This window comes from Parasteatoda tepidariorum, chromosome 2, assembly GCF_982258835.1.
Source record: "Parasteatoda tepidariorum strain Cologne lab strain chromosome 2, Ptep-v5.0, whole genome shotgun sequence".
Lineage (NCBI taxonomy): Eukaryota > Metazoa > Arthropoda > Arachnida > Araneae > Theridiidae > Parasteatoda > Parasteatoda tepidariorum.
This window is the reverse complement of record NC_141756.1, coordinates 47,814,514-47,836,164: the sequence shown is the minus strand read 5'-3', so window position 1 is coordinate 47,836,164 and position 21,651 is coordinate 47,814,514. Positions and strand designations below refer to the sequence as shown.

Here is a 21,651-nt window from a genome sequence, read left to right as displayed (position 1 = left end):
ATTTTTATATCCATGACTTTCATGCATAGTTAATTTACATGTATTTAAAGTTGAAAGCAGGCACCGGAGAGATTCGAACTCTCGATCTCCTGTTTGCTAGACAGGCGCTTTAACCAACTAAGCCACGGCGCCACGAATGTACGGAAGTGCAAATGCAAAATATTTTATGGTCTTTTATCTGTGAGAAACAAATATTTGAAAATATTGTTTACGAAATAATTTTTATATCCATCACTTTCATGCACAGTTAATTTAAATATATTAAAAGTTGTACGCAGGCACCGGAGAGATTCGAACTCTCGATCTCCTGTTTACTAGACAGGCGCTTTAACCAACTAAGCCACGGCGCCACGATTGTACGGAATTTCAAATACAAAATACTTCATGTCCTTTTATCTGTGAGAAACAAATATTTGAAAATATTGTTTACGAAATAATTTTTATATCCATGACTTTCATGCATACTTAATTTACATATATTAAAAGTTGTACGCAGGCACCGGAGAGATTCGAACTCTCGATCTCCTTTTTACTAGACAGGCGCTTTAACCAACTAAGCCACGGCGGCACGATTGTACGGAATTGCAAATGCAAAATACTTTATGTCCTTTTATCTGTGAGAAACAAATATTTGTAAATATTGTTTACAAAATAATTTTTAAATCTTCACTTTCATGCATAGTTAATTTACATATATTAAAAGTTGAAAGCAGGCACCGTAGAGATTCGAACTCTCGATCTCCTGTTTTCTAGACAGGCGCTTTAACCAACTAAGCCACGGCGCCACGATTGTACGGAATTGCAAATGCAAAATACTTTATGTCCTTTTATCTGTGAGAAACAAATATTTGAAAATATTGTTTACAAAATAATTTTTATATCCATGACTTTCATGCATAGTTAATTTACATGTATTTAAAGTTGAAAGCAGGCACCGGAGAGATTCGAACTCTCGATCTCCTGTTTGCTAGACAGGCGCTTTAACCAACTAAGCCACGGTGCCACGAATGTACGGAAGTGCAAATGCAAAATATTTTATGGTCTTTTATCTGTGAGAAACAAATATTTGAAAATATTGTTTACGAAATAATTTTTATATCCATCACTTTCATGCACAGTTAATTTAAATATATTAAAAGTTGTACGCAGGCACCGGAGAGATTCGAACTCTCGATCTCCTGTTTACTAGACAGGCGCTTTAACCAACTAAGCCACGGCGCCACGATTGTACGGAATTTTAAATGCAAAATACTTTATGTCCTTTTATCTGTGAGAAACAAATATTTGAAAATTTTATATCCATCACTTTCATGCATAGTTAATTTAAATATATTAAAAGTTGAAAGCAGGCACCGGAGAGATTCGAACTCTCGATCTCCTGTTTACTAGACAGGCGCTTTAACCAACTAAGCCACGGCGCCACGATTGTACGGAATTGCAAATGCAAAATACTTTATGTCCTTTTATCTGTGAGAAACAAATATTTGAAAATATTGTTTACAAAATAATTTTTATATTCATGACTTTCATGCATAGTTAATTTACATGTATTTAAAGTTGAAAGCAGGCACCGGAGAGATTCGAGCTCTCGATCTCCTGTTTGCTAGACAGGCGCTTTAACCAACTAAGCCACGGTGCCACGAATGTACGGAAGTGCAAATGCAAAATACTTTATGTCCTTTTATCTGTGAGAAACAAATATTTGTAAATATTGTTTACAAAATAATTTTTAAATCTTCACTTTCATGCATAATTAATTTACATATATTAAAAGTTGAAAGCAGGCACCGTAGAGATTCGAACTCTCGATCTCCTGTTTTCTAGACAGGCGCTTTAACCAACTAAGCCACGGCGCCACGATTGTAGGGAATTGCAAATGCAAAATACTTTATGTCCTTTTATCTGTGAGAAACAAATATTTGAAAATATTGTTTACAAAATAATTTTTATATCCATCACTTTCATGCATAGTTTATTTACATATATTAAAAATGAAAGCAGGCACCGGAGAGATTCGAACTCTCGATCTCCTGTTTACTAGACAGGCGCTTTAACCAACCAAGCCACGGCGCCAAGGTTGCACGGAATTGCAAATGCAAAATACTTTATGTCCTTTTATCTGTGAGAAACAAATATTTGAAAATATTGTTTACAAAATAATTTTTATATCCATCACTTTCGTGCATAGTTTCTTTACATATATTAAAAATGAAAGCAGGCACCGGTGAGATTCGAACTCTCGATCTCCATTTTACTAGACAGGCGCTTTAACCAACTAAGCCACGGCGCCACAATTGTTCGGAATTGCAAATGCAAAATACTTTATGTCCTTTTATCTCTGAGAAACAAATATTTGTAAATATTGTTTACAAAATAATTTTTAAATCTTCACTTTCATGCATAGTTAATTTACATATATTAAAAGTTGAAAGCAGGCACCGTAGAGATTCGAACTCTCGTTCTCCTGTTTACTAGACAGGCGCTTTAACCAACCAAGCCACGGCGCCAAGATTGTACGGAATTGCAAATGCAAAATACTTTATGTCCTTTTATCTGTGAGAAACAAATATTTGAAAATATTGTTTACAAAATAATTTTTATATCCATGACTTTCATGCATAGTTAATTTACATGTATTTAAAGTTGAAAGCAGGCACCGGAGAGATTCGAACTCTCGATCTCCTGTTTGCTAGACAGGCGCTTTAACCAACTAAGCCACGGCGCCACGAATGTACGGAAGTGCAAATGCAAAATATTTTATGGTCTTTTATCTATGAGAAACAAATATTTGAAAATATTGTTTACGAAATAATTTTTATATCCATCACTTTCATGCACAGTTAATTTAAATATATTAAAAGTTGTACGCAGGCACCGGAGAGATTCGAACTTTCGATCTCCTGTTTACTAGACAGGCGCTTTAACCAACTAAGCCACGGCGCCACGATTGTACGGAATTTCAAATACAAAATACTTCATGTCCTTTTATCTGTGAGAAACAAATATTTGAAAATATTGTTTACGAAATAATTTTTATATCCATGACTTTCATGCATACTTAATTTACATATATTAAAAGTTGTACGCAGGCACCGGAGAGATTCGAACTCTCGATCTCCTTTTTACTAGATAGGCGCTTTAACCAACTAAGCCACGGCGGCACGATTGTACGGAATTGCAAATGCAAAATACTTTATGTCCTTTTATCTGTGAGAAACAAATATTTGTAAATATTGTTTACAAAATAATTTTTAAATCTTCACTTTCATGCATAGTTAATTTACATATATTAAAAGTTGAAAGCAGGCACCGTAGAGATTCGAACTCTCGATCTCCTGTTTTCTAGACAGGCGCTTTAACCAACTAAGCCACGGCGCCACGATTGTACGGAATTGCAAATGCAAAATACTTTATGTCCTTTTATCTGTGAGAAACAAATATTTGAAAATATTGTTTACAAAATAATTTTTATATCCATGACTTTCATGCATAGTTAATTTACATGTATTTAAAGTTGAAAGCAGGCACCGAAGAGATTCGAACTCTCGATCTCCTGTTTGCTAGACAGGCGCTTTAACCAACTAAGCCACGGCGCCACGAATGTACGGAAGTGCAAATGCAAAATATTTTATGGTCTTTTATCTGTGAGAAACAAATATTTGAAAATATTGTTTACGAAATAATTTTTATATCCATCACTTTCATGCACAGTTAATTTAAATATATTAAAAGTTGTACGCAGGCACCGGAGAGATTCGAACTCTCGATCTCCTGTTTACTAGACAGGCGCTTTAACCAACTAAGCCACGGCGCCACGATTGTACGGAATTTTAAATGCAAAATACTTTATGTCCTTTTATCTGTGAGAAACAAATATTTGAAAATTTTATATCCATCACTTTCATGCATAGTTAATTTAAATATATTAAAAGTTGAAAGCAGGCACCGGAGAGATTCGAACTCTCGATCTCCTGTTTACTAGACAGGCGCTTTAACCAACTAAGCCACGGCGCCACGATTGTACGGAATTGCAAATGCAAAATACTTTATGTCCTTTTATCTGTGAGAAACAAATATTTGTAAATATTGTTTACAAAATAATTTTTAAATCTTCACTTTCATGCATAGTTAATTTACATACATTAAAAGTTGAAAGCAGGCACCGTAGAGATTCGAACTCTCGATCTCCTGTTTACTAGACAGGCGCTTTAACCAACTAAGCCACGGCGCCACGATTGTACGGAATTGCAAATGCAAAATACTTTATGTCCTTTTATCTGTGAGAAACAAATATTTGAAAATATTGTTTACAAAATAATTCTTATATCCATCACTTTCATGCATAGTTTATTTACATATATTAAAAATGAAAGCAGGCACCGGTGAGATTCGAACTCTCGATCTCCTGTTTACTAGACAGGCGCTTTAACCAACTAAGCCACGGCGCCACAATTGTTCGGAATTGCAAATGCAAAATACTTTATGTCCTTTTTTCTGTGAGAAACAAATATTTGAAAATAATGTTTACAAAATAATTTTTATATCCATCACTTTCATGCATAGTTAATTTACATGTATTCAAAGTTGAAAGCAGGCACCGGAGAGATTCGAACTCTCGATCTCCTGTTTACTAGACAGGCGCTTTAACCAACTAAGCCACGGCGCCAAGATTGTACGGAATTGCAAATTGAAAATACTTTATGTCCTTTTATCTGTGAGAAACAAATATTTGAAAATATTGTTTACAAAATAATTTTTTTATCCATGACTTTCATGCATAGTTAATTTACATGTATTTAAAGTTGAAAGCAGACACCGGAGAGATTCGAACTCTCGGTCTCCTGTTTGCTGGACAGGCGCTTTAACCAACTAAGCCACGGCGCCACGATTGTACGGAATTTCAAATGCAAAATACTTTATATCCTTTTATCTGTGAGAAACAAATATTTGAGAATATTGTTTAAAAAATAATTTTTATATCCATCACTTTCATGCATAGTTAATTTAAATATATTATAAGTTGAAAGCAGGCACCGGAGAGATTCGAACTCTCGATCTCCTGTTTACTGGACAGGCGCTTTAACCAACTAAGCCACGGCGCCACAATTGTACTGAATTTCAAATGCAAAATACTTTATGTCCTTTTATCTGTGAGAAACAAATATTTGAAAATATTGTTTACGAAATAATTTTTATATCCATGACTTTCATGCATAGTTAATTTACATATATTAAAAGTTGAACGCAGGCACCGGAGAGATTCGAACTCTCGATCTCCTGTTTACTAGACAGGCGCTTTAACCAACTAAGCCACGGCGCCACGATTGTACGGAATTGCAAATGCAAAATACTTTATGTCCTTTTATCTGTGAGAAACAAATATTTGTAAATATTGTTTACAAAATAATTTTTAAATCTTCACTTTCATGCATAGTTAATTTACATATATTAAAAGTTGAAAGCAGGCACCGTAGAGATTCGAACTCTCGATCTCCTGTTTACTAGACAGGCGCTTTAACCAACCAAGACACGGCGCCAAGATTGTACGGAATTGCAAATGCAAAATACTTTATGTCCTTTTATCTGTGAGAAACAAATATTTGAAAATATTGTTTACAAAATAATTTTTATATCCATGACTTTCATGCATAGTTAATTTACATGTATTTAAAGTTGAAAGCAGGCACCGGAGTGATTCGAACTCTCGATCTCCTGTTTGCTAGACAGGCGCTTTAACCAACTAAGCCACGGCGCCACGAATGTACGGAAGTGCAAATGCAAAATATTTTATGGTCTTTTATCTGTGAGAAACAAATATTTGAAAATATTGTTTACGAAATAATTTTTATATCCATCACTTTCATGCACAGTTAATTTAAATATATTAAAAGTTGTACGCAGGCACCGGAGAGATTCGAACTCTCGATCTCCTGTTTACTAGACAGGCGCTTTAACCAACTAAGCCACGGCGCCACGATTGTACGGAATTTCAAATACAAAATACTTCATGTCCTTTTATCTGTGAGAAACAAATATTTGAAAATATTGTTTACGAAATAATTTTTATATCCATGACTTTCATGCATACTTAATTTACATATATTAAAAGTTGTACGCAGGCACCGGAGAGATTCGAACTCTCGATCTCCTTTTTACTAGACAGGCGCTTTAACCAACTAAGCCACGGCGGCACGATTGTACGGAATTGCAAATGCAAAATACTTTATGTCCTTTTATCTGTGAGAAACAAATATTTGTAAATATTGTTTACAAAATAATTTTTAAATCTTCACTTTCATGCATAGTTAATTTACATATATTAAAAGTTGAAAGCAGGCACCGTAGAGATTCGAACTCTCGATCTCCTGTTTTCTAGACAGGCGCTTTAACCAACTAAGCCACGGCGCCACGATTGTACGGAATTGCAAATGCAAAATACTTTATGTCCTTTTATCTGTGAGAAACAAATATTTGAAAATATTGTTTACAAAATAATTTTTATATCCATGACTTTCATGCATAGTTAATTTTCATGTATTTAAAGTTGAAAGCAGGCACCGGAGAGATTCGAACTCTCGATCTCCTGTTTGCTAGACAGGCGCTTTAACCAACTAAGCCACGGCGCCACGAATGTACGGAAGTGCAAATGCAAAATATTTTATGGTCTTTTATCTGTGAGAAACAAATATTTGAAAATATTGTTTACGAAATAATTTTTATATCCATCACTTTCATGCACAGTTAATTTAAATATATTAAAATTTGTACGCAGGCACCGGAGAGATTCGAACTCTCGATCTCCTGTTTACTAGACAGGCGCTTTAACCAACTAAGCCACGGCGCCACGATTGTACGGAATTTTAAATGCAAAATACTTTATGTCCTTTTATCTGTGAGAAACAAATATTTGAAAATTTTATATCCATCACTTTCATGCATAGTTAATTTAAATATATTAAAAGTTGAAAGCAGGCACCGGAGAGATTCGAACTCTCGATCTCCTGTTTACTAGACAGGCGCTTTAACCAACTAAGCCACGGCGCCACGATTGTACGGAATTGCAAATGCAAAATACTTTATGTCCTTTTATCTGTGAGAAACAAATATTTGTAAATATTGTTTACAAAATAATTTTTAAATCTTCACTTTCATGCATAGTTAATTTACATACATTAAAAGTTGAAAGCAGGCACCGTAGAGATTCGAACTCTCGATCTCCTGTTTACTAGACAGGCGCTTTAACCAACTAAGCCACGGCGCCACGATTGTACGGAATTGCAAATGCAAAATACTTTATGTCCTTTTATCTGTGAGAAACAAATATTTGAAAATATTGTTTACAAAATAATTCTTATATCCATCACTTTCATGCATATTTTATTTACATATATTAAAAATGAAAGCAGGCACCGGTGAGATTCGAACTCTCGATCTCCTGTTTACTAGACAGGCGCTTTAACCAACTAAGCCACGGCGCCACAATTGTTCGGAATTGCAAATGCAAAATACTTTATGTCCTTTTTTCTGTGAGAAACAAATATTTGAAAATATTGTTTGCAAAATAATTTTTATATCCATCACTTTCATGCATAGTTAATTTACATGTATTTAAAGTTGAAAGCAGGCACCGGAGAGCTTCGAACTCTCGATCTGTTGTTTACTAGACAGGCGCTTTAACCAACTAAGCCACGGCGCCACAATTGTACGGAATTTCAAATGCAAAATACTTTATGTCCTTTCATCTGTGAGAAACAAATATTTGAAAATATTGTTTACGAAATAATTTTTATATCCATGACTTTCATGCATAGTTAATTTACATATATTAAAAGTTGTACGCAGGCGCCGGAGAGATTCGAACTCTCGATCTCCTGTTTACTAGACAGGCGCTTTAACCAACTAAGCCACGGCGCCACGATTGTACGGAATTGCAAATGCAAAATACTTTATGTCCTTTTATCTGTGAGAAACAAATATTTGTAAATATTGTTTACAAAATAATTTTTAAATCTTCACTTTCATGCATAGTTAATTTACATACATTAAAAGTTGAAAGCAGGCACCGTAGAGATTCGAACTCTCGATCTCCTGTTTACTAGACAGGCGCTTTAACCAACTAAGCCACGGCGCCACGATTGTACGGAATTGCAAATGCAAAATACTTTATGTCCTTTTATCTGTGAGAAACAAATATTTGAAAATATTGTTTACAAAATAATTCTTATATCCATCACTTTCATGCATAGTTAATTTACATGTATTTAAAGTTGAAAGCAGGCACCGGAGAGATTCGAACTCTTGATCTCCTGTTTGCTAGACAGGCGCTTTAACCAACTAAGCCACGGCGCCACGATTGAACGGAATTGCAAATGCAAAATACTTTATGTCCTTTTATCTGTGAGAAACAAATATTTGAAAATATTGTTTACAAACTAATTCTTATATCCATCACTTTCATGCATAGTTTATTTACATATATTAAAAATGAAAGCAGGCACCGGTGAGATTCGAACTCTCGATCTCCTGATTACTAGACAGGCGCTTTAACCAACTAAGCCACGACGCCACAATTGTTCGGAATTGCAAATGCAAAATACTTTATGTCCTTTTTTCTGTGAGAAACAAATATTTGTAAATATTGTTTACAAAATAATTTTTAAATCTTCACTTTCATGCATAGTTAATTTACATACATTAAAAGTTGAAAGCAGGCACCGTAGAGATTCGAACTCTCGATCTCCTGTTTACTAGACAGGCGCTTTAACCAACTAAGCCACGGCGGCACGATTGTACGGAATTGCAAATGAAAAATACTTTATGTCCTTTTATCTGTGAGAAACAAATATTTGAAAATATTGTTTACAAAATAATTCTTATATCCATCACTTTCATGCATAGTTAATTTACATGTATTTAAAGTTGAAAGCAGGCACCGGAGAGATTCGAACTCTTGATCTCCTGTTTGCTAGACAGACGCTTTAACCATCTAAGCCACGGCGCCACGAATGTACGGAATTTAGAATGCAAAATACTTTATATCCTTTTATCTGTGAGAAACAAATATTTGAAAATATTGTTTACAAAATAATTTTTATATCCATCACTTTCATGCATAGTTAATTTACATATATTAAAAGTTGAAAGCAGGCACCGTAGAGATTCGAACTCTCGATCTCCTGTTTACTAGACAGGCGCTTTAACCAACTAAGCCACGGCGCCACGAAAGTACGGAATTGCAAATGCAAAATATTTTATGGTCTTTTATCTGTGAGAAACAAATATTTGAAAATATTGTTTACGAAATAATTTTTATATCCATCACTTTCATGCACAGTTAATTTAAATATATTAAAAGTTGTATGCAGGCACCGGAGAGATTCGAACTCTCGATCTCCTGTTTACTAGACAGGCACTTTAACCAACTAAGCCACGGCGCCACGATTGTACGGAATTGCAAATGCAAAATACTTTATGTCCTTTTATCTGTGAGAAACAAATATTTGAAAATTTTATATCCATCACTTTCATGCATAGTTAATTTAAATATATTAAAAGTTGAAAGCAGGCACCGGAGAGATTCGAACTCTCGATCTCCTGTTTACTAGACAGGCGCTTTAACCAACTAAGCCACGGCGCCACGATTGTACGGAATTGCAAATGCAAAATACTTTATGTCCTTTTATCTGTGAGAAACAAATATTTGTAAATATTGTTTACAAAATAATTTTTAAATCTTCACTTTCATGCATAGTTAATTTACATACATTAAAAGTTGAAAGCAGGCACCGTAGAGATTCGAACTCTCGATCTCCTGTTTACTAGACAGTCGCTTTAACCAACTAAGCCACGGCGCCACGATTGTACGGAATTGCAAATGCAAAATACTTTATGTCCTTTTATCTGTGAGAAACAAATATTTGAAAATATTGTTTACAAAATAATTCGTATATCCATCACTTTCATGCATATTTTATTTACATATATTAAAAATGAAAGCAGGCACCGGTGAGATTCGAACTCTCGATCTCCTGTTTACTAGACAGGCGCTTTAACCAACTAAGCCACGGCGCCACAATTGTTCGGAATTGCAAATGCAAAATACTTTATGTCCTTTTTTCTGTGAGAAACAAATATTTGAAAATATTGTTTGCAAAATAATTTTTATATCCATCACTTTCATGCATAGTTAATTTACATGTATTTAAAGTTGAAAGCAGGCACCGGAGAGCTTCGAACTCTCGATCTGTTGTTTACTAGACAGGCGCTTTAACCAACTAAGCCACGGCGCCACAATTGTACGGAATTTCAAATGCAAAATACTTTATGTCCTTTCATCTGTGAGAAACAAATATTTGAAAATATTGTTTACGAAATAATTTTTATATCCATGACTTTCATGCATAGTTAATTTACATATATTAAAAGTTGTACGCAGGCGCCGGAGAGATTCGAACTCTCGATCTCCTGTTTACTAGACAGGCGCTTTAACCAACTAAGCCACGGCGCCACGATTGTACGGAATTGCAAATGCAAAATACTTTATGTCCTTTTATCTGTGAGAAACAAATATTTGTAAATATTGTTTACAAAATAATTTTTAAATCTTCACTTTCATGCATAGTTAATTTACATACATTAAAAGTTGAAAGCAGGCACCGTAGAGATTCGAACTCTCGATCTCCTGTTTACTAGACAGGCGCTTTAACCAACTAAGCCACGGCGCCACGATTGTACGGAATTGCAAATGCAAAATACTTTATGTCCTTTTATCTGTGAGAAACAAATATTTGAAAATATTGTTTACAAAATAATTCTTATATCCATCACTTTCATGCATAGTTAATTTACATGTATTTAAAGTTGAAAGCAGGCACCGGAGAGATTCGAACTCTTGATCTCCTGTTTGCTAGACAGGCGCTTTAACCAACTAAGCCACGGCGCCACGATTGAACGGAATTGCAAATGCAAAATACTTTATGTCCTTTTATCTGTGAGAAACAAATATTTGAAAATATTGTTTACAAACTAATTCTTATATCCATCACTTTCATGCATAGTTTATTTACATATATTAAAAATGAAAGCAGGCACCGGTGAGATTCGAACTCTCGATCTCCTGATTACTAGACAGGCGCTTTAACCAACTAAGCCACGACGCCACAATTGTTCGGAATTGCAAATGCAAAATACTTTATGTCCTTTTTTCTGTGAGAAACAAATATTTGTAAATATTGTTTACAAAATAATTTTTAAATCTTCACTTTCATGCATAGTTAATTTACATACATTAAAAGTTGAAAGCAGGCACCGTAGAGATTCGAACTCTCGATCTCCTGTTTACTAGACAGGCGCTTTAACCAACTAAGCCACGGCGGCACGATTGTACGGAATTGCAAATGAAAAATACTTTATGTCCTTTTATCTGTGAGAAACAAATATTTGAAAATATTGTTTACAAAATAATTCTTATATCCATCACTTTCATGCATAGTTAATTTACATGTATTTAAAGTTGAAAGCAGGCACCGGAGAGATTCGAACTCTTGATCTCCTGTTTGCTAGACAGACGCTTTAACCATCTAAGCCACGGCGCCACGAATGTACGGAATTTAGAATGCAAAATACTTTATATCCTTTTATCTGTGAGAAACAAATATTTGAAAATATTGTTTACAAAATAATTTTTATATCCATCACTTTCATGCATAGTTAATTTACATATATTAAAAGTTGAAAGCAGGCACCGTAGAGATTCGAACTCTCGATCTCCTGTTTACTAGACAGGCGCTTTAACCAACTAAGCCACGGCGCCACGAAAGTACGGAATTGCAAATGCAAAATATTTTATGGTCTTTTATCTGTGAGAAACAAATATTTGAAAATATTGTTTACGAAATAATTTTTATATCCATCACTTTCATGCACAGTTAATTTAAATATATTAAAAGTTGTATGCAGGCACCGGAGAGATTCGAACTCTCGATCTCCTGTTTACTAGACAGGCACTTTAACCAACTAAGCCACGGCGCCACGATTGTACGGAATTGCAAATGCAAAATACTTTATGTCCTTTTATCTGTGAGAAACAAATATTTGAAAATATTGTTTACGAAATAATTTTTATATCCATCACTTTCATGCATAGTTAATTTAAATATATTAAAAGTTGAAAGCAGGCACCGGAGAGATTCGAACTCTCGATCTCCTGTTTACTAGACAGGCGCTTTAACCAACTAAGCCACGGCGCCAAGATTGTACGGAATTGCAAATTGAAAATACTTTATGTCCTTTTATCTGTGAGAAACAAATATTTGAAAATATTGTTTAAAAAATAATTTTTATATCCATCACTTTCATGCATAGTTAATTTAAATATATTAAAAGTTGAAAGCAGGCACCGGAGAGATTCGAACTCTCGATCTCCTGTTTACTAGACAGGCGTTTTAACCAACTAAGCCACGGCGCCACAATTGTACGGAATTTCAAATGCAAAATACTTTATGTCCTTTCATCTGTGAGAAACAAATATTTGAAAATATTGTTTACGAAATAATTTTTATATCCATGACTTTCATGCATAGTTAATTTACATATATTAAAAGTTGAACGCAGGCTCCGGAGAGATTCGAACTCTCGATCTCCTGTTTACTGGACAGGCGCTTTAACCAACTAAGCCACGGCGCCACGATTGTACGGAATTGCAAATGCAAAATACTTTATGTCCTTTTATCTGTGAGAAACAAATATTTGTAAATATTTTTTACAAAATAATTTTTAAATCTTCACTTTCATGCATAGTTAATTTACATACATTAAAAGTTGAAAGCAGGCACCGTAGAGATTCGAACTCTCGATCTCCTGTTTACTAGACAGGCGCTTTAACCAACTAAGCCACGGCGCCACGTTTGTACGGAATTGCAAATGCAAAATACTTTATGTCCTTTTATCTGTGAGAAACAAATATTTAAAAATATTGTTTACAAAATAATTCTTATATCCATCACTTTCATGCATAGTTAATTTACATGTATTTAAAGTTGAAAGCAGGCACCAGAGAGATTCGAACTCTTGATCTCCTGTTTGCTAGACAGGCGCTTTAACCATCTAAGCCACGGCGCCACGATTGTATGGAATTTCAAAATTTCAAATGCAAAATACTTTATATCCTTTTATCTGTGAGAAACAAATATTTGAAAATATTGTTTAAAAAATAATTTTTATATCCATCACTTTCATGCATAGTTAATTTAAATATATTAAAAGTTGAAAGCAGGCACAGGAGAGATTCGAACTCTCGATCTCCTGTTTACTAGCCAGGCGCTTTAACCAACTAAGCCACGGCGCCACGATTGTACGGAATTGCAAATGCAAAATACTTTATGTCCTTTTATCTGTGAGAAACAAATATTTGTAAATATTGTTTACAAAATAATTTTTAAATCTTCACTTTCATGAATAGTTAATTTACATATATTAAAAGTTGAAAGCAGGCACCGTAGAGATTCGAACACTCGATCTCCTGTTTACTAGACAGGAGCTTTAACCAACTAAGCCACGGCGCCACGATTGTACGGAATTGCAAATGCAAAATACTTTATGTCCTTTTATCTGTGAGAAACAAATATGTGAAAATATTGTTTACAAAATAATTTTTATATCCATCACTTTCATGCATAATTAATTTACATATATTAAAAATGAAAGCAGGCAACGGTGAGATTCGAACTCTCGATCTCCTGTTTACTAGACAGGCGCTTTAACCAACTAAGCCACGGCGCCACAATTGTACGGAATTTCAAATGCAAAATACTTTATGTCCTTTCATCTGTGAGACACAAATATTTGAAAATATTGTTTACGAAATAATTTTTATATCCATGACTTTCATGCATAGTTAATTTACATATATTAAAAGTTGAACGCAGGCTCCGGAGAGATTCGAACTCTCGATCTCCTGTTTACTGGACAGGCACTTTAACCAACTAAGCCACGGCGCCACGATTGTACGGAATTGCAAATGCAAAATACTTTATGTCCTTTTATCTGTGAGAAACAAATATTTGTAAATATTTTTTACAAAATAATTTTTAAATCTTCACTTTCATGCATAGTTAATTTACATACATTAAAAGTTGAAAGCAGGCACCGTAGAGATTCGAACTCTCGATCTCCTGTTTACTAGACAGGCGCTTTAACCAACTAAGCCACGGCGCCACGTTTGTACGGAATTGCAAATGCAAAATACTTTATGTCCTTTTATCTGTGAGAAACAAATATTTAAAAATATTGTTTACAAAATAATTCTTATATCCATCACTTTCATGCATAGTTAATTTACATGTATTTAAAGTTGAAAGCAGGCACCGGAGAGATTCGAACTCTTGATCTCCTGTTTGCTAGACAGGCGCTTTAACCATCTAAGCCACGGCGCCACGATTGTATGGAATTTCAAAATTTCAAATGCAAAATACTTTATATCCTTTTATCTGTGAGAAACAAATATTTGAAAATATTGTTTACAAAATAATTTTTATATCCATCACTTTCATGCATAGTTAATTTACATATATTAAAAGTTGAAAGCAGGCACCGTACAGATTCGAACTCTCGATCTCCTGTTTACTAGACAGGCGCTTTAACCAACTAAGCCACGGCGCCACGAAAGTACAGAATTGCAAATGCAAAATATTTTATGGTCTTTTATCTGTAAGAAACAAATATTTGAAAATATTGTTTACGAAATAATTTTTATATCCATCACTTTCATGCACAGTTAATTTAAATATATTAAAAGTTGCATGCAGGCACCGGAGAGATTCGAACTCTCGATCTCCTGTTTACTAGACAGGCGCTTTAACCAACTAAGCCACGGCGCCACGATTGTACGGAATTGCAAATGCAAAATACTTTATGTCCTTTTATCTGTGAGAAACAAATATTTGAAAATATTGTTTACGAAATAATTTTTATATCCATCACTTTCATGCATAGTTAATTTAAATATATTAAAAGTTGAAAGCAGGCACCGGAGAGATTCGAACTCTCGATCTCCTGTTTACTAGACAGGCGCTTTAACCAACTAAGCCACGGCGCCAAGATTGTACGGAATTGCAAATTGAAAATACTTTATGTACTTTTATCTGTGAGAAACAAATATTTGAAAATATTGTTTAAAAAATAATTTTTATATCCATCACTTTCATGCATAGTTAATTTAAATATATTAAAAGTTGAAAGCAGGCACAGGAGAGATTCGAACTCTCGATCTCCTGTTTACTAGCCAGGCGCTTTAACCAACTAAGCCACGGCGCCACGATTGTACGGAATTGCAAATGCAAAATACTTTATGTCCTTTTATCTGTGAGAAACAAATATTTGTAAATATTGTTTACAAAATAATTTTTAAATCTTCACTTTCATGAATAGTTAATTTACATATATTAAAAGTTGAAAGCAGGCACCGTAGAGATTCGAACACTCGATCTCCTGTTTACTAGACAGGAGCTTTAACCAACTAAGCCACGGCGCCACGATTGTACGGAATTGCAAATGCAAAATACTTTATGTCCTTTTATCTGTGAGAAACAAATATGTGAAAATATTGTTTACAAAATAATTTTTATATCCATCACTTTCATGCATAATTAATTTACATATATTAAAAATGAAAGCAGGCAACGGTGAGATTCGAACTCTCGATCTCCTGTTTACTAGACAGGCGCTTTAACCAACTAAGCCACGGCGCCACAATTGTACGGAATTTCAAATGCAAAATACTTTATGTCCTTTTATCTGTGAGAAACAAATATTTGAAAATATTGTTTACGAAATAATTTTTATATCCATGACTTTCATGCATAGTTAATTTACATATATTAAAAGTTGTACGCAGGCACCGGAGAGATTCGAACTCTCGATCTCCTGTTTACTAGCCAGGCGCTTTAACCAACTAAGCCACGGCGCCACGATTGTACGGAATTGCAAATGCAAAATACTTTATGTCCTTTTATCTGTGAGAAACAAATATTTGTAAATATTGTTTACAAAATAATTATTAAATCTTCACTTTCATGAATAGTTAATTTACATATATTAAAAATGAAAGCAGGCAACGGTGAGATTCGAACTCTCGATCTCCTGTTTACTAGACAGGAGCTTTAACCAACTAAGCCATGGCGCCACAATAGTTCGGAACTGCAAATGCAAAATACTTTATGTCCTTTTATCTGTGAGAAACAAATATTTGAAAATATTGTTTACAAAATAATTTTTATATCCATCACTTTCATGCATAGTTAAGTTACATATATTAAAAGTTGAAAGCAGGCACCGTAGAGATTCGAACTCTCGATCTCCTGTTTACTAGACAGGCGCTTTAACCAACTAAGCCACGGCTCCACGAATGCACGGAATTGCAAATGCAAAATACTTTATGGTCTTTTATCTGTGAGAAACAAATATTTGAAAATATTGTTTACGAAATAATTTTCATATCCATCACTTTCATGCACAGTTAATTTAAATATATTAAAACTTGTACGTAGGCACCGGAGATATTCGAACTCTCGATCTCCTGTTTACTAGACAGGCGCTTTAACCAACTAAGCCACGGCGCCACGATTGTACGGAATTGCAAATGCAAAATACTTTATGTCCTTTTATCTGTGAGAAACAAATATTTGAAAATATTGTTTACGAAATAATTTTTATATCCATCACTTTCATGCATAGTTAATTTAAATATATTAAAAGTTGAAAGCAGGCACCGGAGAGATTCGAACTCTCGATCTCCTGTTTACTAGACAGGCGCTTTAACCAACTAAGCCACGGCGCCACAATTGTACGGAATTTCAAATGCAAAATACTTTATGTCCTTTTATCTGTGAGAAACAAATATTTGAAAATATTGTTTACGAAATAATTTTTGTATCCATGACTTTCATGCATAGTTAATTTACATATATTAAAAGTTGTACGCAGGCACCGGAGAGATTCGAACTCTCGATCTCCTGTTTACTAGCCAGGCGCTTTAACCAACTAAGCCACGGCGCCACGATTGTACGGAATTGCTAATGCAAAATACTTTATGTCCTTTTATCTGTGAGAAACAAATATTTGTAAATATTGTTTACAAAATAATTTTTAAATCTTCACTTTCATGAATAGTTAATTTACATATATTAAAAGTTGAAAGCAGGCACCGTAGAGATTCGAACTCTCGATCTCCTGTTTACTAGACAGGAGCTTTAACCAACTAAGCCACGGCGCCACGATTGTACGGAATTGCAAATGCAAAATACTTTATGTCCTTTTATCTGTGAGAAACAAATATTTGAAAATATTGTTTACAAAATAATTTTTATATCCATCACTTTCATGCATAGTTAAGTTACATATATTAAAAATGAAAGCAGGCAACGGTGAGATTCGAACTCTCGATTTCCTGTTTACTAGACAGGCGCTTTAACCAACTAAGCCACGGCGCCACAATTGTACGGAATTTCAAATGCAAAATACTTTATGTCCTTTTATCTGTGAGAAACAAATATTTGAAAATATTGTTTACAAAATAATTTTTATATCCATGACTTTCATGCATAGTTAATTTACATATATTAAAAGTTGTACGCAGGCACCGGAGAGATTCGAACTCTCGATCTCCTGTTTACTAGCCAGGCGCTTTAACCAACTAAGCCACGGCGCCACGATTGTACGGAATTGCAAATGCAAAATACTTTATGTCCTTTTATCTGTGAGAAACAAATATTTGTAAATATTGTTTACAAAATAATTATTAAATCTTCACTTTCATGAATAGTTAATTTACATATATTAAAAATGAAAGCAGGCAACGGTGAGATTCGAACTCTCGATCTCCTGTTTACTAGACAGGCGCTTTAACCAACTAAGCCACGGCGCCACAATAGTTCGGAACTTCAAATGCAAAATACTTTATGTCCTTTTATCTGTGAGAAACAAATATTTGTAAATATTGTTTACAAAATAATTTTTATATCCATCACTTTCATGCATAGTTAAGTTACATATATTAAAAGTTGAAAGCAGGCACCGTAGAGATTCGAACTCTCGATCTCCTGTTTACTAGACAGGCGCTTTAACCAACTAAGCCACGGCTCCACGAATGCACGGAATTGCAAATGCAAAAGACTTTATAGTCTTTTATCTGTGAGAAACAAATATTTGAAAATATTGTTTACGAAATAATTTTCATATCCATCACTTTCATGCACAGTTAATTTAAATATATTAAAAGTTGTACGTAGGCACCGGAGATATTCGAACTCTCGATCTCCTGTTTACTAGACAGGCGCTTTAACCAACTAAGCCACGGCGCCACGATTGTACGGAATTGCAAATGCAAAATACTTTATGTCCTTTTATCTGTGAGAAACAAATATTTGAAAATATTGTTTACGAAATAATTTTTATATCCATCACTTTCATGCATAGTTAATTTAAATATATTAAAAGTTGAAAGCAGGCACCGGAGAGATTCGAACTCTCGATCTCCTGTTTACTAGACAGGCGCTTTAACCAACTAAGCCACGGCGCCAAGATTGTACGGAATTTCAAATGCAAAATACTTTATGTCCTTTTATCTGTGAGAAACAAATATTTGAAAATATTGTCTACGAAATAATTTTTATATCCATGACTTTCATGCACAGTTAATTTACATATATTAAAAGTTGTACGCAGGCACCGGTGAGATTCGAACTCTCGATCTCCTGTTTACTAGACAGGCGCTTTAACCAACTAAGCCACGGCGCCACGATTGTACGGAATTGCAAATGCAAAATACTTTATGTCCTTCTATCTGTGAGAAACAAATATTTGTAAATATTGTTTACAAAATAATTTTTATATCCATCACTTTCATGCACAGTTAATTTAAATATATTAAAAGTTGTACGTAGGCACCGGAGATATTCGAACTCTCGATCTCCTGTTTACTAGACAGGGGCTTTAACCAACTAAGCCACGGCGCCACGATTGTACGGAATTGCAAATGCAAAATACTTTATGTCCTTTTATCTGTGAGAAACAAATATTTGAAAATATTGTTTACGAAATAATTTTTATATCCATCACTTTCATGCCTAGTTAATTTAAATATATTAAAAGTTGAAAGCAGGCACAAGAGAGATTCGAACTCTCGATCTCCTGTTTACTAGACAGGCGCTTTAACCAACTAAGCCACGGCGCCAAGATTGTTCGGAATTTCAAATGCAAAATACTTTATGTCCTTTTATCTGTGAGAAAAAAATATTTGAAAATATTGTCTACGAAATAATTTTTATATCCATGACTTTCATGCACAGTTAATTTACATATATTAAAAGTTGTACGCAGGCACCGGTGAGATTCGAACTCTCGATCTCATGTTTACTAGACAGGCGCTTTAACCAACTAAGCCACGGCGCCACGATTGTACGGAATTGCAAATGCAAAATACTTTATGTCCTTCTATCTGTGAGAAACAAATATTTGTAAATATTGTTTACAAAATAATTTTTATATCCATCACTTTCATGCATAGTTACTTTACATATATTAAAAGTTGAAAGCAGGCACCGGAGAGATTCGAACTCTCGATCTCCTGTTTACTAGACAGGCGCTTTAACCAACTAAGCCACGGCGCCACGGTTGTACGTAATTTCAAATGCAAAATACTTTATGTCCTTTTATCTGTGAGAAGCAAATATTTGAAAATATTGTTTACGAAATAATTTTTATATCCATGACTTTCATGCATAGTTAATTTACATATATTAAAAGTTGTACGCAGGCGCCGGAGAGATTCGAACTTTCGATCTCCTGTTTACTAGACAGGCGCTTTAACCAACTAAGCCACGGCGCCACGATTGTACGGAATTGCAAATGCAAAATATTTTATGTCCCTTTATCTGTGAGAAACAAATGGTTGTAAATATTGTTTACAAAATAATTTTTAAATCCTTCACTTTCATGCATAGTTAATTTACATGTATTAAAAGTTCAAACCAGGCACCGTAGAGATTCGAACTCTCGATCTCCTGTTTAGTAGACAGGCGCTTTAACCAACTAAGCCACGGCTCCACGATTGTGCGGAATTACAAATTCAAAATACTTTATGTCCTTTTATCTGTGAGAAACAAATATTTGAAAATATTGTTTACAAAATAATTTTCATATCCATCACTTTCATGCATAGTTAATTTACATATATTAAAAGTTCAAAGCAGGCACCGGAGAGATTCGAACTCTCGATCGCCTGTTTACTAGACAGGCGCTTTAACCAACTAAGCCACGGCGCCACGATTGTACGGAATTGCAAATGCAAAATACTTTATGTCCTTTTATCTGTGAGAAACAAATATTTGAAAATATTGTTTACGAAATAATTTTTATATCCATCACTTTCATGCATAGTTAATTTAAATATATTAAAAGTTGAAAGCAGGCACCGGAGAGATTCGAACTCTCGATCTCCTGTTTACTAGACAGGCGCTTTAACCAACTAAGCCACGGCGCCAAGATTGTACGGAATTTCAAATGCAAAATACTTTATGTCCTTTTATCTGTGAGAAACAAATATTTGAAAATATTGTCTACGAAATAATTTTTATATCCATGACTTTCATGCATAGTTAATTTACATATATTAAAATTTGTACGCAGGCACCGGTGAGATTCGAAATCTCGATCTCCTGTTTACTAGACAGGCGCTTTAACCAACTAAGCCACGGCGCCACGATTGTACGGAATTGCAAATGCAAAATACTTTATGTCCCTTTATCTGTGAGAAACAAATGGTTGTAAATATTGGTTACAAAATAATTTTTAAATCCTTCACTTTCATGCATAGTTAATTTACATATATTAAAAGTTGAAAGCAGCCACCGTAGAGATTCGAACTCTCGATCTCCTGTTTAGTAGACAGGCGCTTTAACCAACTAAGCCACGGCTCCACGATTGTATGGAATTACAAATGCAAAATACTTTATGTCCTTTTATCTGTGAGAAACAAATATTTGAAAATATTGTTTACAAAATAATTTTTATATCCATCACTTTCAGGCATAGTTAATTTACATATATTAAAAATGAAAGCAGGCACCGGAGAGATTCGAACTCTTGATCTCCTGTTTGCTAGACAGGCGCTTTAACCAACTAAGCCACGGCGCAACGATTGTTTGGAATTTCAAATGCAAAGTACTTTATATCCTTTTATCTGTGAGAAACAAATATTTGACAATATTGTTTTCAAAATAATTTTTATATCCATCACATTCATGCATAGTTAATTTACATATATTAAAAGTTGAAAGCAGGCACCGTAGAGATTCGAACTCTCGATCTCCTGTTTACTAGACAGGCGCTTTAACCAACTAAGCCACGGCTCCACGAATGTACGGAATTGCAAATGCAAAATACTTTATGGTCTTTTATCTGTGAGAAACAAATATTTGAAAATATTGTTTACGAAATAATTTTTATATCCATCACTTTCATGCACAGTTAATTTAAATATATTAAAAGTTGTACGTAGGCACCGGAGATATTCGAACTCTCGATCTCCTGTTTACTAGACAGGCGCTTTAACCAACTAAGCCACGGCGCCACGATTGTACGGAATTGCAAATGCAA

The 21,651-nt window shown here is 34.3% G+C and overlaps 48 non-coding genes across 48 annotated transcripts; all 48 read right to left on the bottom strand.

The window, feature by feature from the left end:
* Nucleotides 1-58: 58 nt before the first annotated feature.
* On the bottom strand, nt 59-132 carry TRNAA-AGC (transfer RNA alanine (anticodon AGC)). The gene has a single exon. It is a non-coding gene; the product is annotated as a tRNA-Ala (tRNA).
* A 144-nt stretch (nt 133-276) lies between these two features.
* On the bottom strand, nt 277-350 carry TRNAT-AGU (transfer RNA threonine (anticodon AGU)). Its single transcript has one exon. It is a non-coding gene; the product is annotated as a tRNA-Thr (tRNA).
* A 361-nt stretch (nt 351-711) lies between these two features.
* On the bottom strand, nt 712-785 carry TRNAS-AGA (transfer RNA serine (anticodon AGA)). The gene has a single exon. It is a non-coding gene; the product is annotated as a tRNA-Ser (tRNA).
* Nucleotides 786-929: 144 nt separating this feature from the next.
* Nucleotides 930-1,003, bottom strand: TRNAA-AGC (transfer RNA alanine (anticodon AGC)). Its single transcript has one exon. It is a non-coding gene; the product is annotated as a tRNA-Ala (tRNA).
* Nucleotides 1,004-1,147: 144 nt separating this feature from the next.
* On the bottom strand, nt 1,148-1,221 carry TRNAT-AGU (transfer RNA threonine (anticodon AGU)). The gene has a single exon. It is a non-coding gene; the product is annotated as a tRNA-Thr (tRNA).
* A 126-nt stretch (nt 1,222-1,347) lies between these two features.
* Nucleotides 1,348-1,421, bottom strand: TRNAT-AGU (transfer RNA threonine (anticodon AGU)). Its single transcript has one exon. It is a non-coding gene; the product is annotated as a tRNA-Thr (tRNA).
* A 144-nt stretch (nt 1,422-1,565) lies between these two features.
* Nucleotides 1,566-1,639, bottom strand: TRNAA-AGC (transfer RNA alanine (anticodon AGC)). Its single transcript has one exon. It is a non-coding gene; the product is annotated as a tRNA-Ala (tRNA).
* A 143-nt stretch (nt 1,640-1,782) lies between these two features.
* On the bottom strand, nt 1,783-1,856 carry TRNAS-AGA (transfer RNA serine (anticodon AGA)). The gene has a single exon. It is a non-coding gene; the product is annotated as a tRNA-Ser (tRNA).
* Nucleotides 1,857-1,999: 143 nt separating this feature from the next.
* On the bottom strand, nt 2,000-2,073 carry TRNAT-AGU (transfer RNA threonine (anticodon AGU)). Its single transcript has one exon. It is a non-coding gene; the product is annotated as a tRNA-Thr (tRNA).
* Nucleotides 2,074-2,651: 578 nt separating this feature from the next.
* TRNAA-AGC (transfer RNA alanine (anticodon AGC)) lies at nt 2,652-2,725 on the bottom strand. Its single transcript has one exon. It is a non-coding gene; the product is annotated as a tRNA-Ala (tRNA).
* A 579-nt stretch (nt 2,726-3,304) lies between these two features.
* TRNAS-AGA (transfer RNA serine (anticodon AGA)) lies at nt 3,305-3,378 on the bottom strand. Its single transcript has one exon. It is a non-coding gene; the product is annotated as a tRNA-Ser (tRNA).
* A 144-nt stretch (nt 3,379-3,522) lies between these two features.
* On the bottom strand, nt 3,523-3,596 carry TRNAA-AGC (transfer RNA alanine (anticodon AGC)). Its single transcript has one exon. It is a non-coding gene; the product is annotated as a tRNA-Ala (tRNA).
* A 144-nt stretch (nt 3,597-3,740) lies between these two features.
* Nucleotides 3,741-3,814, bottom strand: TRNAT-AGU (transfer RNA threonine (anticodon AGU)). The gene has a single exon. It is a non-coding gene; the product is annotated as a tRNA-Thr (tRNA).
* Nucleotides 3,815-3,940: 126 nt separating this feature from the next.
* TRNAT-AGU (transfer RNA threonine (anticodon AGU)) lies at nt 3,941-4,014 on the bottom strand. Its single transcript has one exon. It is a non-coding gene; the product is annotated as a tRNA-Thr (tRNA).
* Nucleotides 4,015-4,374: 360 nt separating this feature from the next.
* On the bottom strand, nt 4,375-4,448 carry TRNAT-AGU (transfer RNA threonine (anticodon AGU)). Its single transcript has one exon. It is a non-coding gene; the product is annotated as a tRNA-Thr (tRNA).
* Nucleotides 4,449-4,592: 144 nt separating this feature from the next.
* TRNAT-AGU (transfer RNA threonine (anticodon AGU)) lies at nt 4,593-4,666 on the bottom strand. Its single transcript has one exon. It is a non-coding gene; the product is annotated as a tRNA-Thr (tRNA).
* A 144-nt stretch (nt 4,667-4,810) lies between these two features.
* On the bottom strand, nt 4,811-4,884 carry TRNAA-AGC (transfer RNA alanine (anticodon AGC)). Its single transcript has one exon. It is a non-coding gene; the product is annotated as a tRNA-Ala (tRNA).
* Nucleotides 4,885-5,028: 144 nt separating this feature from the next.
* Nucleotides 5,029-5,102, bottom strand: TRNAT-AGU (transfer RNA threonine (anticodon AGU)). Its single transcript has one exon. It is a non-coding gene; the product is annotated as a tRNA-Thr (tRNA).
* Nucleotides 5,103-5,246: 144 nt separating this feature from the next.
* TRNAT-AGU (transfer RNA threonine (anticodon AGU)) lies at nt 5,247-5,320 on the bottom strand. The gene has a single exon. It is a non-coding gene; the product is annotated as a tRNA-Thr (tRNA).
* Nucleotides 5,321-5,681: 361 nt separating this feature from the next.
* On the bottom strand, nt 5,682-5,755 carry TRNAA-AGC (transfer RNA alanine (anticodon AGC)). Its single transcript has one exon. It is a non-coding gene; the product is annotated as a tRNA-Ala (tRNA).
* Nucleotides 5,756-5,899: 144 nt separating this feature from the next.
* On the bottom strand, nt 5,900-5,973 carry TRNAT-AGU (transfer RNA threonine (anticodon AGU)). Its single transcript has one exon. It is a non-coding gene; the product is annotated as a tRNA-Thr (tRNA).
* Nucleotides 5,974-6,334: 361 nt separating this feature from the next.
* On the bottom strand, nt 6,335-6,408 carry TRNAS-AGA (transfer RNA serine (anticodon AGA)). The gene has a single exon. It is a non-coding gene; the product is annotated as a tRNA-Ser (tRNA).
* Nucleotides 6,409-6,552: 144 nt separating this feature from the next.
* On the bottom strand, nt 6,553-6,626 carry TRNAA-AGC (transfer RNA alanine (anticodon AGC)). Its single transcript has one exon. It is a non-coding gene; the product is annotated as a tRNA-Ala (tRNA).
* Nucleotides 6,627-6,770: 144 nt separating this feature from the next.
* Nucleotides 6,771-6,844, bottom strand: TRNAT-AGU (transfer RNA threonine (anticodon AGU)). The gene has a single exon. It is a non-coding gene; the product is annotated as a tRNA-Thr (tRNA).
* A 126-nt stretch (nt 6,845-6,970) lies between these two features.
* TRNAT-AGU (transfer RNA threonine (anticodon AGU)) lies at nt 6,971-7,044 on the bottom strand. The gene has a single exon. It is a non-coding gene; the product is annotated as a tRNA-Thr (tRNA).
* A 360-nt stretch (nt 7,045-7,404) lies between these two features.
* On the bottom strand, nt 7,405-7,478 carry TRNAT-AGU (transfer RNA threonine (anticodon AGU)). Its single transcript has one exon. It is a non-coding gene; the product is annotated as a tRNA-Thr (tRNA).
* A 362-nt stretch (nt 7,479-7,840) lies between these two features.
* Nucleotides 7,841-7,914, bottom strand: TRNAT-AGU (transfer RNA threonine (anticodon AGU)). The gene has a single exon. It is a non-coding gene; the product is annotated as a tRNA-Thr (tRNA).
* Nucleotides 7,915-8,275: 361 nt separating this feature from the next.
* On the bottom strand, nt 8,276-8,349 carry TRNAA-AGC (transfer RNA alanine (anticodon AGC)). The gene has a single exon. It is a non-coding gene; the product is annotated as a tRNA-Ala (tRNA).
* A 1,014-nt stretch (nt 8,350-9,363) lies between these two features.
* On the bottom strand, nt 9,364-9,437 carry TRNAT-AGU (transfer RNA threonine (anticodon AGU)). The gene has a single exon. It is a non-coding gene; the product is annotated as a tRNA-Thr (tRNA).
* Nucleotides 9,438-9,563: 126 nt separating this feature from the next.
* Nucleotides 9,564-9,637, bottom strand: TRNAT-AGU (transfer RNA threonine (anticodon AGU)). The gene has a single exon. It is a non-coding gene; the product is annotated as a tRNA-Thr (tRNA).
* A 360-nt stretch (nt 9,638-9,997) lies between these two features.
* TRNAT-AGU (transfer RNA threonine (anticodon AGU)) lies at nt 9,998-10,071 on the bottom strand. The gene has a single exon. It is a non-coding gene; the product is annotated as a tRNA-Thr (tRNA).
* Nucleotides 10,072-10,433: 362 nt separating this feature from the next.
* TRNAT-AGU (transfer RNA threonine (anticodon AGU)) lies at nt 10,434-10,507 on the bottom strand. Its single transcript has one exon. It is a non-coding gene; the product is annotated as a tRNA-Thr (tRNA).
* Nucleotides 10,508-10,868: 361 nt separating this feature from the next.
* TRNAA-AGC (transfer RNA alanine (anticodon AGC)) lies at nt 10,869-10,942 on the bottom strand. The gene has a single exon. It is a non-coding gene; the product is annotated as a tRNA-Ala (tRNA).
* A 1,014-nt stretch (nt 10,943-11,956) lies between these two features.
* On the bottom strand, nt 11,957-12,030 carry TRNAT-AGU (transfer RNA threonine (anticodon AGU)). Its single transcript has one exon. It is a non-coding gene; the product is annotated as a tRNA-Thr (tRNA).
* A 144-nt stretch (nt 12,031-12,174) lies between these two features.
* TRNAT-AGU (transfer RNA threonine (anticodon AGU)) lies at nt 12,175-12,248 on the bottom strand. Its single transcript has one exon. It is a non-coding gene; the product is annotated as a tRNA-Thr (tRNA).
* A 144-nt stretch (nt 12,249-12,392) lies between these two features.
* On the bottom strand, nt 12,393-12,466 carry TRNAT-AGU (transfer RNA threonine (anticodon AGU)). The gene has a single exon. It is a non-coding gene; the product is annotated as a tRNA-Thr (tRNA).
* A 1,892-nt stretch (nt 12,467-14,358) lies between these two features.
* Nucleotides 14,359-14,432, bottom strand: TRNAA-AGC (transfer RNA alanine (anticodon AGC)). Its single transcript has one exon. It is a non-coding gene; the product is annotated as a tRNA-Ala (tRNA).
* Nucleotides 14,433-14,802: 370 nt separating this feature from the next.
* On the bottom strand, nt 14,803-14,876 carry TRNAT-AGU (transfer RNA threonine (anticodon AGU)). The gene has a single exon. It is a non-coding gene; the product is annotated as a tRNA-Thr (tRNA).
* Nucleotides 14,877-15,020: 144 nt separating this feature from the next.
* TRNAT-AGU (transfer RNA threonine (anticodon AGU)) lies at nt 15,021-15,094 on the bottom strand. The gene has a single exon. It is a non-coding gene; the product is annotated as a tRNA-Thr (tRNA).
* A 796-nt stretch (nt 15,095-15,890) lies between these two features.
* Nucleotides 15,891-15,964, bottom strand: TRNAT-AGU (transfer RNA threonine (anticodon AGU)). The gene has a single exon. It is a non-coding gene; the product is annotated as a tRNA-Thr (tRNA).
* Nucleotides 15,965-16,760: 796 nt separating this feature from the next.
* On the bottom strand, nt 16,761-16,834 carry TRNAT-AGU (transfer RNA threonine (anticodon AGU)). The gene has a single exon. It is a non-coding gene; the product is annotated as a tRNA-Thr (tRNA).
* A 1,666-nt stretch (nt 16,835-18,500) lies between these two features.
* On the bottom strand, nt 18,501-18,574 carry TRNAT-AGU (transfer RNA threonine (anticodon AGU)). The gene has a single exon. It is a non-coding gene; the product is annotated as a tRNA-Thr (tRNA).
* Nucleotides 18,575-18,718: 144 nt separating this feature from the next.
* Nucleotides 18,719-18,792, bottom strand: TRNAT-AGU (transfer RNA threonine (anticodon AGU)). The gene has a single exon. It is a non-coding gene; the product is annotated as a tRNA-Thr (tRNA).
* Nucleotides 18,793-19,590: 798 nt separating this feature from the next.
* On the bottom strand, nt 19,591-19,664 carry TRNAT-AGU (transfer RNA threonine (anticodon AGU)). Its single transcript has one exon. It is a non-coding gene; the product is annotated as a tRNA-Thr (tRNA).
* Nucleotides 19,665-19,808: 144 nt separating this feature from the next.
* TRNAT-AGU (transfer RNA threonine (anticodon AGU)) lies at nt 19,809-19,882 on the bottom strand. The gene has a single exon. It is a non-coding gene; the product is annotated as a tRNA-Thr (tRNA).
* Nucleotides 19,883-20,026: 144 nt separating this feature from the next.
* TRNAS-ACU (transfer RNA serine (anticodon ACU)) lies at nt 20,027-20,100 on the bottom strand. Its single transcript has one exon. It is a non-coding gene; the product is annotated as a tRNA-Ser (tRNA).
* A 144-nt stretch (nt 20,101-20,244) lies between these two features.
* Nucleotides 20,245-20,318, bottom strand: TRNAT-AGU (transfer RNA threonine (anticodon AGU)). Its single transcript has one exon. It is a non-coding gene; the product is annotated as a tRNA-Thr (tRNA).
* A 144-nt stretch (nt 20,319-20,462) lies between these two features.
* TRNAT-AGU (transfer RNA threonine (anticodon AGU)) lies at nt 20,463-20,536 on the bottom strand. Its single transcript has one exon. It is a non-coding gene; the product is annotated as a tRNA-Thr (tRNA).
* Between the last annotated feature and the right edge of the window lie 1,115 nt (nt 20,537-21,651).